We start from the raw sequence: 18,773 nt of genomic DNA, 5'->3' as shown, positions 1-18,773 counted from the left end.
GGCAGAACTGCTCCAACAGTTTGATGTGTTTTCCTGGTATTTACACTCTCTTTATGCATTTCCATTGCATTCTGGGCTTCTATCTTTTATGCTTTATTGTTACTGCATCTTCTCATGAAGACTAACCATCCTTTTCTCAGTCCTTAGAGCACAGTATTTAACAAACACTTGTCGAATGGCTAAGTTGTTTGGACAATACAAGGAAAAGAGAAGATTTGTGAGTAATAATTGAAGCTCCAGGATTCGGCAGAAAGACATCATGGCTTCTAGGTTTCTTTGAACCATAGTACTGGATCGCATTTGCTTCCCAAAAGAAGGAATTAATTTGTTTTATCATGTACAAAATACTGATCACAAATATTTCAGGCGATAAGAAAAAAATATTACCAGTTACGGCAAGTGCTGGAAATTTATAATTTGGTGACTTCATAAAGATCTAATCAATCCAATATCACGTTCCCAAGCATTATTTTACTAAGCACTCCATTTATAGGGAATCTTGTAGCCAGAATTTATTGTTTGTTTAGACTTTTCCAATGCCCTCATCACTGAGGTCCTTGGTTGCATGTGTAGAAGATTAAGAGATACAATAAACTCTGAAGAATAGACCGAGCGACACATACTAGATGTAGGCCAAACTAAATAAATATGTCTATTTCTAAGTCCTGGAGTTCAGCAAGAATAAAAACAAATTCGTACATGTAAAATAAGTAAAATTTTCATAAGGAAGATACTTCAGCCTTAAATTGATTTGAATTTGCCCAAGTAAGCAATTGTTTAATCTTTAAACCAGTACTCATAACTATTTATGTCTTACAATTACACTTTTCAAAACAATATGGGCCACAAGGAAGTACAACCAAGAAATTATAAATTCCCCAAGGTATAGATTAAGGACAAGGCATTTCTTTCTAACTCAGAACAAATGATTTTAACAATCCTGTTCGAATCGGCTGTTAGGAAGTTGACAAGAACAAAGCACAGCTAAATGCAATTCCTCCTAATGTCAGGTTAAAAGCCAAACTCCCTATGTTCAATCTCTAGGTGTATGATGGTGGCTGACTTGCTCAATCTCTTTGTGCCTCAGTTTCCTCACCTATAAGGTGGGACAATAATAGTATCCATCTCAATGTGTTGTGCGAGAATCCCGAGTTAATGCGCGTTAAGTTCTAAGAACAATGACTGCACATGCTAAGTGGTTCATAATTATGAGCTGCAATTATTATTAGAAAGTGAAACAAACCACTTGCCTGTTGTCATCTTTATATTTGGTGAGAGAACGCCTTGGTCCAGCTCTCCAGCTTTGATCCTTCACTCATTCTTTTTTTTGTTTTGTTTTGTTTTGAAGTTTATGTATTTATTTTGAGAGAGTCAGGGAGAGTGCGAGTGAGGGAAGGGCAGAGACAGGGAGAATCCCAAGCAGGCTTCATATGGTCAGTATGCAGAGCCTGATGAGGGCCTTGAACCTGTGAAACTGCAAGATCATGACGCGAGCCGAAATCAAGAGTTGGACACTCAACCGACTGAGCCACTGAAGTGTTCTAGTCTCACTCATTCTTATCTTAGTTTCCTCCTTCCCTCCTTTACAAGAATACTTCCCTCGTTCCCCTGTTGACCAGATCCCATCTTTTTCAACTTACGACTTATAAGGTAGAATGCTACAATATGCTGCTAGGGTCAGAATGGCTCAAGGCTCATTCCTTTGGGAATTCGTCTTTGTATTTCCTGACATTCTAGAATGAGGCATGGTGCTTGAGAAGACCCAATATGCTTAAGAAATCTGTAAGAAAATGTAAGTGATCTCTTAAAATGCTTCTCTTCTTAAAGTAAACCTCTTCAAATTTGTTGCTGTTACAGAGTGCAGGTGACTGAGTACCTCATTAGGCTATTATTTCAAAATGGAGAATAAAACAAAAATTTTCTGTGTGAGGATCATCGTCGACATGTCTGTGCACGAAGAAACCAAATACGGTTTTTCTTTCCCGGGAGATCTGACGTGAGAAACCAGTTGTCCATTTCACTTCCTCTTCACTTGTGGCCACCTCCGTGGTGACAGCCCACGGTGGACAGAGAATGACAGGTACATCAGGAGCTGACACCCTGGCGTTCTGCCCACGATTGCAGATTGTATTACGTGGACCAGTCACTTTTGTTCTCAAGCCTCAGCTGTCATGGCTACCTTATGCCAGCTGTACAACGATGCCTGCATCGAAGCAGGGACACGGTCTAGGTGGCAGTGTGATGTCCCACCCAATTCTTAGGTGCATGACTCAGTTCGCTTACTTTACTGGGAGGGCATTGTAACCTCTCCTATCAGTTGCAAAATCTTTAACATCCAGCAACAAAGAAATGTGCTGTGGACCGCCTTCTGGATTTTGTGCCTTCATATATAGGACTGCAAAGCCTATTAAAGAAGAACATTTCGGGGCGCCTGGGTGGCGCAGTCGGTTGGGCGTCCGACTTCAGCCAGGTCACGGTCTCGCGGTCTGTGAGTTCGAGCCCCGCATCAGGCTCTGGGCTGATGGCTCGGAGCCTGGAGCCTGTTTCCGATTCTGTGTCTCCCTCTCTCTCTGCCCCTCCCCCGTTCATGCTCTGTCTCTCTCAGTCCCAAAAATAAATTAAAAAAAAGTTGAAAAAAAAAAAAAAAAAAAAAAGAACATTTCTCTCCTCCCACCAAGGTCCTAGGTATCTTTTTAAATGCCATTTGGATCATGTTACTTCTCTGCGTAAAATCTTTCAATTGCCCTTCCTTGTGTATGGGATAATAACAACAGTATTTGCGGGGCACCCATGACCGTTTGTGGTGGGTCCCTGGGTCCACTGCCCCCATGGGTACCCTGGCCTCTGACCCTAACAAGATTGACGTTCCTCTTGTTTGCCATCCTCTTTCTTCCCCATGCCTTGCTCTTCAATGGACCATTTCCTCTGAAGTTAAGGTGCTTCTTTGCTTTCTCTGCTTCTTATACATTCAGCTGAGGCATCTTGTCCTCTAAGAAGCCTGTTATGAACCTCCAGGGCCCTTGTGATGGCCCTCTTCTGTGCCCATCTGACCCTCATTGTTTCCCATGGCAGCCTTAACTGTGCTGCGTTGTGTTGGCCTTTTGTGGTTTGTCTTGCCCACTGGTCTGGAAGCTTTTGAAGACAGGGACTGGACCTTTCATTTTGGCAGTTTCTGCACTCAATCCAGAGCCTAGTGCATGGGTAACAGGGTCAATATGTGTTTACCAAACAAGTAAATGAAGAAAGCCTACATGTGACAAGATCTCCTGTATGATAATTAGGGATACCATAAACCTAGAGATTATAATTAGGTTGATATATGGCTGGTAGAAAACTGTCTCTAAAGAACTGAGAGCAGGCCTAAATCAGACAATAAATGTGTGATGATTTATAAGAAGGAGGAAGGGTGTGAGCTGAGAAGCAGAGGCTACCGAACCTGAGTGGGATTTCTTCAACAGGTCACACCCAAATGATTCAGCTCTGAAACCAGTCAGGTATAAAATTCTGCTTTTTGTACTAAGAAGTTCATTAAACTAATGCAAGTTGTGGGAGGAGAACTTATCTGAAAGTGACTCAAAATGAGCCACTATTTATTGAGCACCTGCTATCTCTTGGGCGTTTTCATTGGATGCTCTAAATTCATAGCCTCATTTAATTCAACCTTCACAATATCTCTATGAAGCAGGTAAAAATAGCCTTATTTTGTGAACAAGAAGACTGAGGCTAAGGAGGATTGATCAATGTGCCACAGGCCACACTGCTTTGAACAGACAGCACTGACTGGGCTGTTCCAAAGGCCGTGAATCAAAGGAGGAGCACCTCAGTTATTCTGTACTGAGTGCTGATTTTAAGGTGCTTAAATCAGCTAGATTTACAAGCTAGAATACATTCTGAGAGGCGAAGCCGTTGAGGATTTAGAGGTGATAATTAGTCACATCTTCATCTGTTCCAATTTCTGAATCAACCAAGGAATATGCAAAGAAGTCAGATAGATATCCAGATGTCAGGGGCGCTTGGGTGGCCCAGTCAGCTGAGCGTCTGACTCTTGATTTCGGCTCAGGTCACGATCCCAGGGTTACGGGAATCCTGTCTGTTTAACCCAACCAAACCAAGTGCCAAGTGCAGCTTCCAGAACCACAGCCCTCAGCCTGGAAGGGGCCTGCCCCCGGAGCTCACCACAGGCAGGAAGAAGTCGGACTCGGCAGACAGGCGATTCTAAAGTAGAAGGTCTTGTGTGGACTTAGCCTCAAATATTCAGTGAAGCCTCCTGGATTCATCACTCAAGCCAACCAGTCAGTGTGACTCTACATCTCTTCAGAGAAACGTAAAGCCAAAGAGCCAAGTCTTTGCCCCTTCACAGGCCAGAATGCTAATTGATGTATCAATGTGACCAAAGCAGGGGAGGACCGGTATGATGGTTCATTTTATGTGTCAACCTGGCCAGGCTATGGTGCTCAGCTGTTTGATTAAACACTAGTCCAGACATTGCTGTGAAGGTATATTTTAGATGTAATTAATATTTAAATCAATAGGCTCTGAGTAAAACGGAATATCCTCCCTAATATGGGTGAGGCTTATCCAATCAGTTGAAGGCCTTAAGAGCAAAGACAGGTTTCCCGAAGAACAAATTTTCCTCAATACTGCAACATCAACTCTTACCTGAATTTCCAGCCTGCCAGTCGGTCTTATAGATTTCAGACTTGCCAGCCTCCACAACTGTGTGAACCAATTCCTTGAAATTAATCTTTCTCTCAATCTCTCCCTTTAAGCGTGTGTGTGTGTGTGTGTGTGTGTGTGTGTGTACTTAGGTATATACACATACATAAAAAAGGATTCTGCTAATACAACTGGAATTGTTGAAAGTGCATCTGAGGTGTTAGGGTGGAGGCCATGAAAGCTGTGTTCACGTTTCTATGGGTTTCCATTGGATGAGGTATTGGCCTTATTCAGTGTGTCCCATCAGTATGGACTATCTGGAGATGTTTTGAGCGTGTGAGATGGTTTAAATAGCCCCTAATGATGCTTGTCAGTGGTGCTGTGGAAAAGATGCTCATGTCATAAGAAGGCTGACTCAGGTGGCTTGCTGTTGGGAGTACTAAAACTATTTTGAGAGCAGCAACATTATTGTATGCTTCTATTAAATAATAATGCAATTTTTTCATATTTTAACATTTGTGAGGTTCTTTCATGTCTCTTAATTTATTGGTTTTCCCATAGGGCCTAGCACACAGCTAGGCAATTCTGGAATTGAGTTGAGAGTGTAATAATGGCAAATTAAGAACGAAATTTCAACTTTAACCTGTATTTCTCTGTTTTCTTTACAATGACTTGTCCCTATGAGTTTTTTTACAGTAGTCATTTTTTAAGACCAGCGTATTAGTAATATTCTATTATTACTTGGTTATTTAATTATAAATTAAAATGCATAGCTCATAGGATTTTTGACCACAACTAAGCAAGAAATTAAAATACAAATGAGAAAATTACCTAATTTGTAAATAACATTTCTCTGAAATCAATTATCTTATTTTCATAGGCAGCAGAATTGGAAATCTGTCTGTTAAATTCACCCAAAAGAATAAAAGAGTTATTGGAGTATAAAAAAAATACTCCCTCTTTAAATGTTAATGAACACCAGCTTTATCATTTCTGAAGAGGATTTTGCTTTTTGTTTTCTCTTCTGGTGAAGAATTTTACTGCCTCCTGTCTGTCAAAGGGACACGGGCTTGAACCTGAGATTTGAGATCGTATAAATAGCTGATCTGGAAATTTCAAGACAAAACCATCCGTTACCCCTCAAGTGCCATTACATTTTCTCCTTGAATTATTCTGTCAACATTCTTGGTCTTGCCAGCGTCGATATAGTCACCATGTCATGCCCAGCTGCTTAACTTTGAACTCTACGAGGAAGAGATGAGTCTTTTTGGAGCCGATACCAGTTCCCTGTTTGGATCATTTGCAGAGCAGAGAACATGAGCCTGGGCAGACGGTATCACAGGAAGGCAGAGGCTGAGGGTATTAACAAGCCTTGTTCTTAATATTTCATGTGGAAGACAACTCAAGCAGAGCACCAAGGTGAGACATCATCTCTTTGGAAGGGGTGTTAAGCCCTGTTGCATTGTGAAGGCATGCTTAACGGAGCCAAGATTTCCTAGACATAGTTTATTGCAGAGGCCAAGTGCTGTCCCTGGGCCTGCAGCATCAGCACACTTGGAACTTGTAAGAGATGCAAATTCTCGGGGCACCTGGGTGGCTCTGACTCTTGATTTCAGCTCAGGTCATGATCCCATGGTTCGTGGGTTTGAGCCTTGTGCCTGGCTCTGGGCTGACAGTGCGGAGCCTGCTTGGGATTCTTTGTCTCCTGTATACCTCTCTCTCTGCCCCTCCCCTGCTCTCTCTCTCTCTCTCTCTCCCTCAAAAGTCAATAAATAAACATTAAAAAAAAAGAAATGCAAATTCTCAGGCTCCACCCCAGACTGACTGAATCAGAATCTCTGGGAATGGGGCCCAGCAATCTGTGTAACAAGCCTCCAGGGGATTCTGAGGGACCCTCAAGTTTGAGAACCACTAGTGCTTAGCACTTAAGCTCTCACAAACTCAGATATGTGCACGTTTGGGGTTTTCAAAATAAGATGAAAATCACATTTTCATGGAATAGTTTCTTAGTAAAGAAGGCTCTGGTCACATAAAAAATAATGAAATAGAGAGAGACAGTGTGTATGTTGCTCGGGGAATAGAAGTGATCATCTGGAAGGCCCAGTTCAGAGATCTTTGAGGCCCTGACTGCAGTGACTCAGGGAGCATGGGCAGAAGCAATTTGTAAGAACAGTTTTCATCAATTTATGGACTTATATGCCTGGAATATCTTCGTTCTGGATCCCTATGGCTTCATAGAGCAAGGATGGCTCAGGCTAGGCCTTGGCACAGTGTGGCCTCAGGGTGCCAGGCTGAGGGTGAGATGGGTGGCCTGCTCCTGCTTGGCTGGGACTGGGGACACTGATATACTCCTGCCCCTTCCCCATCAGGAAGGACTGGGCTGGGGCTAGAGGCCTGAGTGGGAGTCCCATACCCACAACCACTGAGCTGGGCAAATCCCATCCTGTCTGCGCCATCTTGGGTAAGTCGGCCAGATGAGAGCCCATGTTGGGGAAGGGGTCATGATGGTGCTCAGTGCACTGGCCTCCCCTCTGCCCTTCACTTCCTGTATGCATTGAGGACTTCAGCAGAAGATATCTGTCCCCCTAGGACCTCTCCTACCAGAAAAGAGGTTTCTGAGGTGAGTGATTTCTAGGTTCACTTCCAGCTGTAGAAATCGACAGGCCGTCTACGGCCATACCACCCTGAACGCGCCCGATCTCGTCTGATCTCGGAAGCTAAGCAGGGTCGGGCCTGGTTAGTACTTGGATGGGAGAAATCGACAGGCAGGCCTTGGCTCCACATCCTAACTTTGAAGCCCTGTGGTGATAGGTTTTATGTATTGTTTCAAAGGGCTGGAGCCCTCCTCTGAAGGTTTGTTTTCTGGTGGTGGGCTTAGCAGCTCTATTTCTTTTTTCTTAATCTACTTTCTTTTACAAAGAACAAATGCCCCAAGTACAATTTGCACCCAGATTACTAGACTCTCAACTTAAACATTACCAAAAGCTATAATTTAGAAATTCTTTTATCTATCCCAAGCTAATAGCAGTTTTGCATGTCTTTATATTGTTTTCATCTGTTTCCTCAGACTCCCTCCCCTTTGGTTATTGTCTCTGGAATATGTGCGGGCTTGTTTAATTTTCGTGCTGAATTTGGGATATGGAAAAGATTACTCTTAATTATATTACTTATTTATTGGAATGTAATACTTTTTATATGGACCTTCTGTGCTACGGAAGCAGTGTGCTCTTTTCTTGAGGACATTGGAGGAAGGTTACTGAGGCGAGGATCTTAATTAAATACGGTCTGAACGAAAGCAATTCAGGAATGATCTAGTCTTCCTACCTGCAGACCAACTTCTCAAATGCTTCCTTCATCATGAAGCATTCACCCTGGCCTAGTAGCCAGCCAGTTCAGTGCTGTGTTTCTCCAACTCAGTGAACCAGTTACGGCCCTTCTAAAAAAATCACCCCAGGGCCTAACCAAGATTTCCCTCCCAGGAAGGTTAATGCATATTGAATTGGGTTGAGTTGATGGGGCATTTTCCCTGTTGTTGGCCTAGTGATTACAATCCGGTCTCTTAAATTGCACCAGGTCAAACCACAGCCACAATGGCTTTTAGAAAAAGATAGAATTCCAGTAAAGAATAGAGAATAAATCCTTGTCAGGCTATTACCAAGAAGAAAAAATATTCTATCTCACTGCATTTCTTAGTTAATAAAAGTATCTACCTCGACTTTCTCCATATTTCTGTGAGACTGCTGGTAAGTCAGGAGCCAGAAATCATCAGCTTTGGACATGGCGACAGGGTCCAGACACTGTATGCTGTTCTGTAGGAGAGCAGGACCGGCTGCCTGATTTGTGGGGCTCAGTGCAAAATGAAAAGGTGAGGCCTTGTGTTCAAAACTTATTAAGGATTTCAAGGTGGTGACAGTAGAGCGTTAAGCCAAACCAGGGCCCATCTGAGCTTGGTGCCTGTAAGACCACATAGGTCATGCGTTCGGGAAGGTGGCTCTGGCTCAGGGGGACACCCAGTTCAGGAGGGGAAGCGGTCGGTCATCTCCTGCTCTCCCTGTGTTCAGTGCAAGCCACTTAGGTTTGGGTGAGTCTGCACTCAGTTCTCCCAGCTCAGTTAGCTGCCTCTCTCTACCTCGACTCCACGCTTGACATGATCTCTGAGCTACGTGTATATTGCTGGCCGAGCAAATCACGTTGCCAAGGAGTCCTCAAAGGCCTGATGAAAGCAGTCAGAGGGTGGTGTGGAAGGGCAGCCTCACGGCTCCCCACCAAGGCTGCTCCGCTCTCCCTGAGGCAATCGGTTCGAAGAGCCTCAACTACATCTCCAACTATGGAGTTTTCTCTCCCTTTGAGTCTGACAAAATCCTTTGTGATACTCTAAATATTCCAGGCTTTTTTGTTTTTTTTTCAAGTAATTGTTGTCAATGCCTGCCAAACGCCTTAGATCTTCCACTCCTTGTCTTTACTGTAAATACTTCCCTTACTCTGTAGCAGCAACATTATGGCTATACATAGTAGCAAAATCTGTACAGCTATCTGTTTTTCTTTATCCTTATGTTCTCAAAGGATTCCAGCTCTTGCTCTATTGGTGTTTACGTAATTGTTCTAAGATGAATCCTCTCTGAAGAGAGCCTGATATGCACTCATAATCTCTCCTGGAAAAGGTTACCTGCCATTCCCACTGCTAATTGTATTTCTGGTTTCTGCTCATACAAACAAAACAAAACAAAACAATATTGTGATGTTCTAAACAGGGACTCACCGTTGGCCTCGTGATACTTTGCCAAAAAATGACAGCATTTGGAAATTGCAACTTCTAAACCAAAGTGCTACTACGTGCCCTGCAAACTGGAGGTTGCCAGGGGAGAGGGGTGAGAGGCACTTTTATACGATATTCCTGCTGGTGGTAGTGGCCACGAGGCAATGAAGATCACAGACATTAGCAAATGGGTAGTTTAACTAAAATCATTCATAAATCAGGCTCAGGACTTCGAGAAGACCTCACCAAAGACAAATTTGACAGACGCACTGAAAATGAAAATACCAGGGCCGTGCGGGCCGTGTCTCTGTGTTCTGTTGAGTGCAACCACTTATCTGGAGTATACCTGGAATTTCCATTTCTGCAAGTGGGGCCCACCTCTCTCTGGGCCATACTTCCTCTTACTGGCTGACCAGTGTGCTGGCAGCTGTAGTCCGGTGCAGGAGGATCAGAACACTTGGGTCCACTTCTCTTATACTTTCTTGGCCCTTTAATTCCCCTGTGACTGATTTCGTGGCCCTTTAATTCCCCTGTGGCCCCTTGATTTCCCTATTGTAACAATGATAATTGTATCTGTAATAGTGGGCGATTTTTTTTTTTCTTTGCAGGGAGGCGACTTACATGGATGTAGGAAATATCTGAGAACATTTATCAGTACTTGAAATTACTCTTCCTTCAAATGTGTTTTTTCCCACTGGTTTCTTTGTTCTTTTGAAGCCCAAGGCAGTGGGAGTCACTGCTTTGAATATTTTCTCAATGTGTGTAAGGGAATTTGGACTTAGAATTTGGATCCACGGCTTCCGGAAGAAGTGTCCTGGTAGTCTCAGAGGTTGAGTTCTCGGTCTAGGAAGCCTCCTTTTTGGTGTTGTGATTCTGGTATAAGAATGTCTAGCTGCCACCTTGATTTATTCTTCTTCTGGAGTGTGCTTCATTTCCTTCTACAGGTGCCCTAGGTGTGGGCCTGTGTGCTTCATTAAAAAGTGAGCCGATGGAGTTGAGGCCACTGGACTTTTATATAGATTGTTCTCTCATGCCTCATCATTGTTATGCAATTTATGCTTGATAACAAAGTTGTTCTTCTTCTTAATGAAATGATATCGGAAGGAAATGGCCCTTTCTGCGAGGCTACACATGTCAACAGCCTCCTACCGTTTGTGTTCCATGGTTCTCCAGAGCATCAGTGCTCTCTAGAGCCCCGCAGAGCAGGCCTCCCTCGGCCAGACCTTCCTTCACCCCATCGCGCCACCAAATACATTGTGCTAAAGCGGGGCAGTTTCAGTTTGTTTCACCAGAAAATAAATCTTTGCTTCAAAGCTTCACAGTGTTTCATCCTTTCCATGTTACGCCAAACACATGTTCACGGGGTTTCCATAGGCTCATCAAATAATTTCTTGCAGACTCTTTCCACTTGGTAAGATTGCTCTTTCCTGTCTTCCTTGACATCTCTTTCTTAAGCTCTTTTTGGACTTATGGAAATACTCGCTTCCTGGGAGAAAGGACTGTGTAGTAAAAGAAAGCATGCATGCGATTGGGAATTTTTAGGTTCTGGTATTACCAGCTTCTGGAACTCACTTGCTGTGAAGATGTAAGCAATCTCTCAGTCTCTGATTCCTTCGGTGCAAATGGGCATAACAAAAGGCACTTTCCCCGCAGAGGCACTGTGAGAGTAACTTGAAATAATACGGGTCGAAGTTGTTTTTGAGTATTTTTAAGTGTGTGTTTTGTGTTGTTTTTATTTTGATTTTTACTGTGATAGAATGTCCCAATTTAAGAAAATAATACATAACTTGTTTGTAGGTTAAATTTAAATTGCTGATTCACAAAACATGTATTTACTTTCTTTTGACATTAATTGCTGTTATCAGGCCAGGTTTTGACTTTTTTTTTACCCAAGGAATTTAGAGTGGGAAATAAAAGGAAAAATTATAAGGAAGAGACTTAAGTATAGTTCAAGCCCTAAAGTATGCTAATTAACACATCTGTTTGCCTTTGGAACATCTGGGACAACAACTACATACTAATTCTCTTAAAAATGATTTATTTAAACATTTGTGGAAGATTCAGGTGTGTGACTTTAATTGCACAATTAATTAATTATTGGTAAGGTCCTTTTATTCCTTCCTAGTAATCAACATAATAAAACACTGCAGTGTAAATTATGGCAGAAAATAAAATTAATAAACATAATTACAGTTTTCATTTGTATTCCGAAAGTCAGTTTAAACAATTTATTTTTGGCATTTCCTTTCCTTCGATTTCTTCCTCCTCTCTCCCTTCCTCCCTCTCTTCCTTCCTCCCTCCCTTCCTACCTTCTTTCCTTCCTTCCTTTTTTCCTTCTTTTCTTCCTTCCTTTGGTTTCTATAAACAAAAGACAACAATGAGAACAATATTATATGGAAGAACTTAATCTAAAAGTATCTAAGCTGTGAAGAGATGAAAACAAAGGAATGGATACCAATGAGCTCTACAAATTAATCTGAGCTCTACAAATTAATCAGGTGAACAGGAAAAAAAAAAAAGGATGCTTCTATTGTATATATGTGATATATATATGTATATGCATTTGTTTGGTTATTTATAGATAATCTGGCACATTCATACCCAAAGAAAGGTTCATTCCTTCTTGACATTTTTGTTGACTGAAATGTGATTCTGTTACTAGTTATTTCTTATCTTTTTAGATCAGCTATTTTCTTCTTTGTTTTTTTCTTCTTGATTTTTGCCACACTTTGAATGAACTTATCAATTTTCAGTCAATAAAATGTGAGCTTTATGTTATTATAATCTGGCTGGTGGTAAAAGTCATCCAAAGAGAACTATTTGAAAATTACATCTACTCATTTTCCAATGTACCCGGTACCTTTAGAGTCCTCCCTTAGCTTTTCACTCGAGTGAAGACTTCAAAGGTTTCTGGTAAAACGCAGCTATGCTCTTGGAGAAAAGCGTATCATGAAAACATGTTTGCCCATTCATAATTTAGCTTGAATGGGTATCCAGCAGCAGAAGAGTGGGATGCGAATCCAATAAACGTGAGACTACGAGAAGCTCAGAGATAAAGACATGGCTGCCATTTGGACCCAGTTCCTCTACCTTGGGTGGGGAGGGAGTTTTAGTTGAGGGCCTGTGTACCTCTATGGGAAGAGGGTTCTGGTACTGCAAGGCACTAGAGACAAGTCTCACCCTCCACAATGTTGTTTAAAGTGATGGTAGGCTCCATAAACATGTTTATTTGAATTGAAGCTAGAGGAGCTATGTACTTCTAAGCAAGAGTTTGGAGCTATGCCATCGCACCTCCCCTGTGGATTAACTGCATAACCTGGACAGTTACTTAACATTTCTGAAGCTGTTTTCTCATCTGCCAGATGTATGTGGTAGTATCCATTTCGATGGGTTGCCATGAGGATTACAGGGGGTGATGCTTATAAAGCACAGTACCTGGCCAGTATTCAAGAAACACCAATAAACTGTGCATTTACCTGAGTGTCTATTATTTATATCTAATTCTGTGTTTCTTAAGATGCCTTAAGGAACGCCTGGGTGGCTCAGTTGGTTGGGCGGCCGACTCTTGGTTTCTGCTCAGATCATGATCTCACAGTTTGTGGGATCGAACCCCTTGTTGGGCTCTGCGTGGACAGCCTGGAGCCTGCTTGGGATTTTTCTCTCTCCCTCTCTCTCTGCCTCTCTCTTGCTCGTGCTCTCTCTCTCTCTCTCTCTCTCTCTCAAAATATATAAGTAAACATTAAGAAAAGAATAGTTTTAAAAAAATACCTTAAATTGCATGCAACAGAAAAATATGATTCAAACTTAAGACTTAAACCTTAAGGTGACTTATTGGCCAACCTAAATAGAAAGCAAAGTTGGGCGGGCCTTCTGGCTGGATTGTTTCAGTGGTTTAAAAATATCATTGAGGACCATTGAACCATCTTTTTCTCCATCCTTCCTTTCTGGTGTTAACTTTATCCAAAGGCTGGCATTTCTTTGGGATTGGGAGATGGCCACAAACACTTCTTGGGTTTGCATGTTTTCCCCCCCAGGAAAGCCTCTCAAAAGAGTGAGAAATCTCTTTCACAGAGCTTTTGTGTCTTTGTGATCCAACTTGGTCTGTACCTGTCCCAGACCTGAAAACTATGACCAGGGGAAGGGATTATATTGATGAAGTTAGGTGTGAGGCCACGTTTAGACCTTGATATCAGCTTCCCCTAGAACAAAGAAGTTGTAAAGGGGTGATGTGGATATCCAAGAAAGGGGGCATGGATGAGGAGCAACCATGGTGTCCATTACTGTGTTAATTACATTGAAAGCACTACCAGTACATCCAATGACTGGAGAATATTATCTCCCCTATAGACGTTTTTGGAGGAGGTAGGAGGTCTCTGAGATCATTTAGACTTTGAGACACTTCATTATCACAGATCTTGTTAAGACCAGAACCCAAGTGTCCTAATGTGACACTGGATCTCTTCCCAACACACAGTCCTACCTCTTTAGATCTTCCTACAGTGTCATTTTCTAATTTTACATTCATTTCAGCATTGGTTACAATGTCAAATTCCTAGAAGCCACTTAAATGACCGCTAAAGGGGAAATGGTAACATACCTTATATTTGCAAAATTTAATACAATGATGTAGATCTATATGTGATGGAAAGCTTTATACCCAGCCACAGGTTATTCAAAGGAAAGCTTTGATCAGAAGAACATGGTATCATGCCCTACTTGTGTGTGTGTTTGTGTGTATGCTCATATATACATTTTAAATTTTTAAAGAATACTAAAGAAACTAGACAAAGGGCTGCTGGGTGGCTCAGTTGGCTAAGTGTGCTGACAGCTCAGAGCCTGGAGCCTGCTTTGGATTATGTGTCTCCCTCTCTCTCTGCCCCTCTCCCATTCATGCTCGATCTCTCTATCTCTGTCTCTCAAAAATAAATAAACATTAAAATATTAAAAAAAAAGAAACTAGACAATAGTTGTCTTGAGGATGGAAATCAGGGATCTGATTGAGACAAAGACATTTTCACTATGTGATTTTTAAAAATACAACTCAAGAAAGGGCTCAATCTCTTTGGTTTCAGAACTTGGATATCAAGCCAGGATCTATGATTTTTATCATTGTGATTTTAGGCAAGGCACTTCATTTCTCTGAACCGTAGTTTCCCCTTCTGCCAAATGAAGATGATGGGTTTATCACACAAGATTTTTATGCAGATTAACTGAAAAAAAGGTCTTTGAAAGTGCTGTTTAAGCTCTCATGGGCCATCCAATTACTAGTAATTACCATGTTGCATTTTTCCTGATGATCATTTCCCTCTGCTTTTCATCCTACTGCTTCAAGGATGATACCTTTGGCATCCAAGGGTAAATAATCTCCTTAGAGTTTCTGACCAGCCAGGAGTACTTGCTGAGAAGAGAGATTGAGGAATTCAGGGAAGGTCTAATTAGAGTCTATCAGCCTTTCCCCTTCCGCCACAACTTGATGAGCATTTCATTTATAGGTAACTGAACCCAGTTTTCCTGGATTCTCACTCTTTTCACCTATCCAGAAAAGATGGAGGAGAAGTTTAACCCCACTTCAGTTATTTGTTCAAATCAATAATTAGTGAGCACCGATTATGTACTAGGCACCAGGCTGGGTGCTCCCCTGGAATTCATAGTAGAGTAGACTTGACAAATACTTATTTGTACTTAGTATGCACCACTATTGTGCATAGTCACAAGCATTTATTTTAAAGAGAGATGAACAGAAACACTGATATCCAGGAACTTCTGGGGCTGCAGTTACAATAATACCCAGGAATGCCAATTTCCAGCTCTTCATTGCTAATATGAAAACAAAGCACCTTCCAGCTCAGAGTTCGTACCCACCTATACATTCATCCTGGACATAGTTTTCCAAAATGTAACAATGGTCAAGAGGCCAGTAGGAGCCAGACATGTATTAGGTATTCCAAGAGTTTCATCATGCCTTCTAACCTGGGTCTCGAAGTTTGATCTGATCCTTGCATCTTCAAGTAGAGGGCTGTGAAAGCTAATAAGAGAGGCAGAACAAGTAGAGACCACTCAGAGACAAGAAAGACATCTTTTCAGGACTCAACATTATTGATGAGAACCTGAGAGGAGCAACGGACCGTGAATCAACTTTGGATCTTCTTTCATAAAAAGATTGTGATTCATGTACAGGCACTTCCTTCCCTCCCGAGCCCTCCGCCACTCATCCTCCCCCACAAACTTTCCTACTTCGCAATAGAACTTCCCAATCAGAGAGCTTGAATTCAAATAATTCAGGTCTGAAAAAGAAACCTCTTGTTAGAACACAGACATCATTGACAATTAGCCAGGATTCCAAGGAGAAAAAAAGGGAGGCCCAGGCAAGGTAAATGCATTTGTGTTTATATAGTGTGTGATGTGTTCTGAAGTTTTCCCCAAGGAGAAAGGCCCTCTCTCCTACTTCAAAAGCCATTTTCATGTTTTTGAAATTACTAGAAATTATGGGCTAAACCCCCTTCACACGTAATTTATTTCACCCAGTATCTCATATTTTGTGATAACATGCAAATACCATATGTTGCACTTTCTCTTTATGGATGGAGGAGGGAAGGAGGGAGGACTGGCAGAATTATCACTAGGCACTGCAAAACCTTCCATTGAAATCCACATTCACCATAGTGACGTTTACTAGTTATGGCAGAGTTGATCAAGTGCAGATTTTCCTGCTGCTGGAGCTAAATTGCAAGCTGCTCATAATGCCATCAGATGCTGCTGGGTTTTCAGCCAATGAGGACTTCAAGAGTGCGTCTCTCCCTCCCTACTTTCTGTTGCAGCCGAGGCCCCATGCCTGGCCCACTCTCTACCGTGTTTGAACTTGACTGACCTCATGCAGTACTCGCCTGGAATAAATGCACCTCCCATCATCCTATGGGTTCCAAATACTCAAACCGGAAATCCGAATGCATTCCCAGGGCCTTCATTTTTATTTTCCCTAACAGATACTTATTTTCTTAAATGAAATGGTCAGTATTTGGAGTATATATTATTCATAAGACTGAAAGAGGGAAAAAACAACACATTATGTATTTTCCTATTCTATTTCATCGGAGGCAAAATGTTTTACGCCAGGCCAAGTGAGTCAAAAACACGAAGCTATTATTCAACTCATAGCTGCTTCAATCATTTCTCTACCAACAATGGTGTAAAGATGTGATTTTACAAGCAAACAGGAAGAAAAAGCTTGAACACACCCTGGGAGTGTGTTTAAGAAGTTGATTTATGTTTCATGCTGAGTCTTACACCTGCAGTTCAAGCAAAACCCAACTTGGCTGCCCCAAAGAGTCTGGTTTATTAGGTATCAAGGAGTCGCAAGAAGCCATGTAATTAAAACTGTAATTAACTGGAAAAGGAAAGTGCCACCTGAGTTTTGAGAGGCTGTCAGTTTTATTTCCATTACAGCCCTCCTGGTTCCCCTCTCGGACTCCCCCATTCCCACCCCCTTTGCTTGATAAGAAAACAATGTATACATACACACTACATACATACATGTTTTTAAATATATTAAAACATGTATATAGGGCTGTTGCTTCTGGAAGAAGTCACAAGATTTATTACCTATTTCAGCTTTTCTAGATCAACTTCTTCATCAGGGAAACGTTCTAGAAGTGTACTACCCCGTATGACAGCCACCAGCCACAGGTACCTATTGAACACTTGAACTGTGGCTAGTTCGAATTAAGATGAGCCATTAACATAAAGCACCTGTCAGATTTTGAAGATGGAGTGCAAAAAAAAAAAAAATGCGAGATTTCAGTGATATTTTTAATATTGGTTACTTGTTTAATGGTATTGTTTCGGATACACTTGGTTGTGTAAAATAGTATTGTTTCATTTCAGCCGTTTCTTTTTGCTCTTTTGAGAGTGGCTACTAAAAAATTTAGCATTATGTACGTGGTTCACACGATATTTCTCTTGCACAGCGCCGTTGTAGTGGTTGGGCACTGAGTTTCCGGCAGAAACGTGGAAGAGTGCACCGGAAATGTCTCTTCTGGTCCTTCCTGCCATCCCTAGGGCCGTGAGGGCTGGCGGGGGGGGGGGGGGGGGGAGAAATGGGAGCACTTGGTGTCAATGTACAAGGGTGCTGGAACAAGTTATTAAGGCACATGTTTGTGATTGCCAGATTGTTCAACTCAATTTCTCAATAAAGAGCTCAAAGGGAGATGTCTGAGCAGCATAAATGGAACTTCAAGGGTCCTTTCTTCTCTCACTCCCCTTGGCCGACGGAGGTTCAAACGCGCTATGAAACGTGTTAGCGCCAGAACGAGGAGCGCCGCGAACTTCAAATGAAGGTACTGAAAGCGAGTTCAAAACCAACACGTGTGCCTTAATTTGTGAATTCAAGTGCTGATAAAACAGTCTTTTGAAAAAGGTCAATCCATTTACATTAGATTCTGTAAACATCCATCTCATGGTATTACACCATCTTTCTGAACCGCATCCTTTGAGGGTAATAAAGAGGATTTGTAATAAAGACACAATTATGTAACAATGTTGAAGGCGGCTAGGGACAGAGGCTTTTTGGCACTTTATATCAGAAACAGGCACAAAATTTTAGATGCCTCAGCCTTCTTTTAGATTTTAGTAATTTTGCAAGTGGGGTGGTTAGCAGAGATACTTAGTTTGGACGCCTTCAGAAAAGAAAGCAATGTTTTGTCTCTCCGTTAGCACAGTAGTGACAAACATCTTGATGGAAGCTGCCCAAGGAAGGGAAGAGACTGACAGTATCTTTCTTTGGCTGGATGGGGAAAAAAAATGACTCTTCCCAGCCCGTGTTTTTCCACCTTTGCTCCAGTTGCATATTTTTAATGTTGCATTTGTTGCAAGGTAAGGGTCTGTGGAATCTTCCAGTTCAGAACAGAAACGTGTTGGCGCGTAATTTTGGGAAGTGAGCCTGAGATACCCAGAGCAGATGACACACGGGGCTTAGGTCCTGATTCAGCTACAAGTCAGCGGGGCACCCCAGGACCATCTGCGTCCTATAAATTACAGTAATGCCGGCACATGCAGGCTGTAAATCACTGGCGAACAGGCTTCACCTTGTGACACACGACATGAACCCTGTTGTATATTCCAATAAACTCCCATAAACCATCTGATATAAACTCCGGATTATATTTCTTTAGGGGTTGGAATACTTAGGCTTTTCTTTGCTGCTCTGATTCCCCTTCAGCATGTGAATTGAATGCATACAGGGTGTTCCCTTCTCTTTCCCCCACACTAGGCATTTTTCTGTTTTTCAAGTCCAGAATCTTACTTAGTGGCTGACATGTGCAATTTGGTGAACTTTAAAGGACAGATTTTTTTCCCCTTCGCCTTC

The 18,773-nt window shown here is 42.0% G+C and overlaps 1 long non-coding RNA gene across 2 annotated transcripts in view; it reads right to left on the bottom strand.

Moving 5' to 3' along the window:
* The window catches only part of LOC121019093 (uncharacterized), a 28,953-nt gene extending 13,422 nt beyond the window's left edge, over positions 1-15,531 (bottom strand). The window contains exons 1-2 of one of the 2 annotated variants that reach the window (XR_005785451.1): positions 15,275-15,531; positions 11,722-11,770 (exon numbers count right to left, since the gene is read on the bottom strand). This is a non-coding gene — a long non-coding RNA (uncharacterized LOC121019093). Of the gene's footprint in view, positions 1-1,640; positions 2,419-11,721; positions 11,771-15,274 lie in introns of those variants that run through there. The other variant, XR_005785452.1, reaches the window with a different exon arrangement.
* Positions 15,532-18,773: the final 3,242 nt, after the last annotated feature.

The sequence above is a fragment of the Herpailurus yagouaroundi genome, unplaced genomic scaffold (genome assembly GCF_014898765.1).
Source record: "Herpailurus yagouaroundi ecotype Mexico unplaced genomic scaffold, PumYag 221, whole genome shotgun sequence".
In the NCBI taxonomy this organism is placed as follows: Eukaryota; Metazoa; Chordata; class Mammalia; order Carnivora; family Felidae; genus Herpailurus; species Herpailurus yagouaroundi.
Note: the sequence above shows the minus strand (reverse complement) of the source record. Positions and strands in the feature narration are given on the sequence as shown.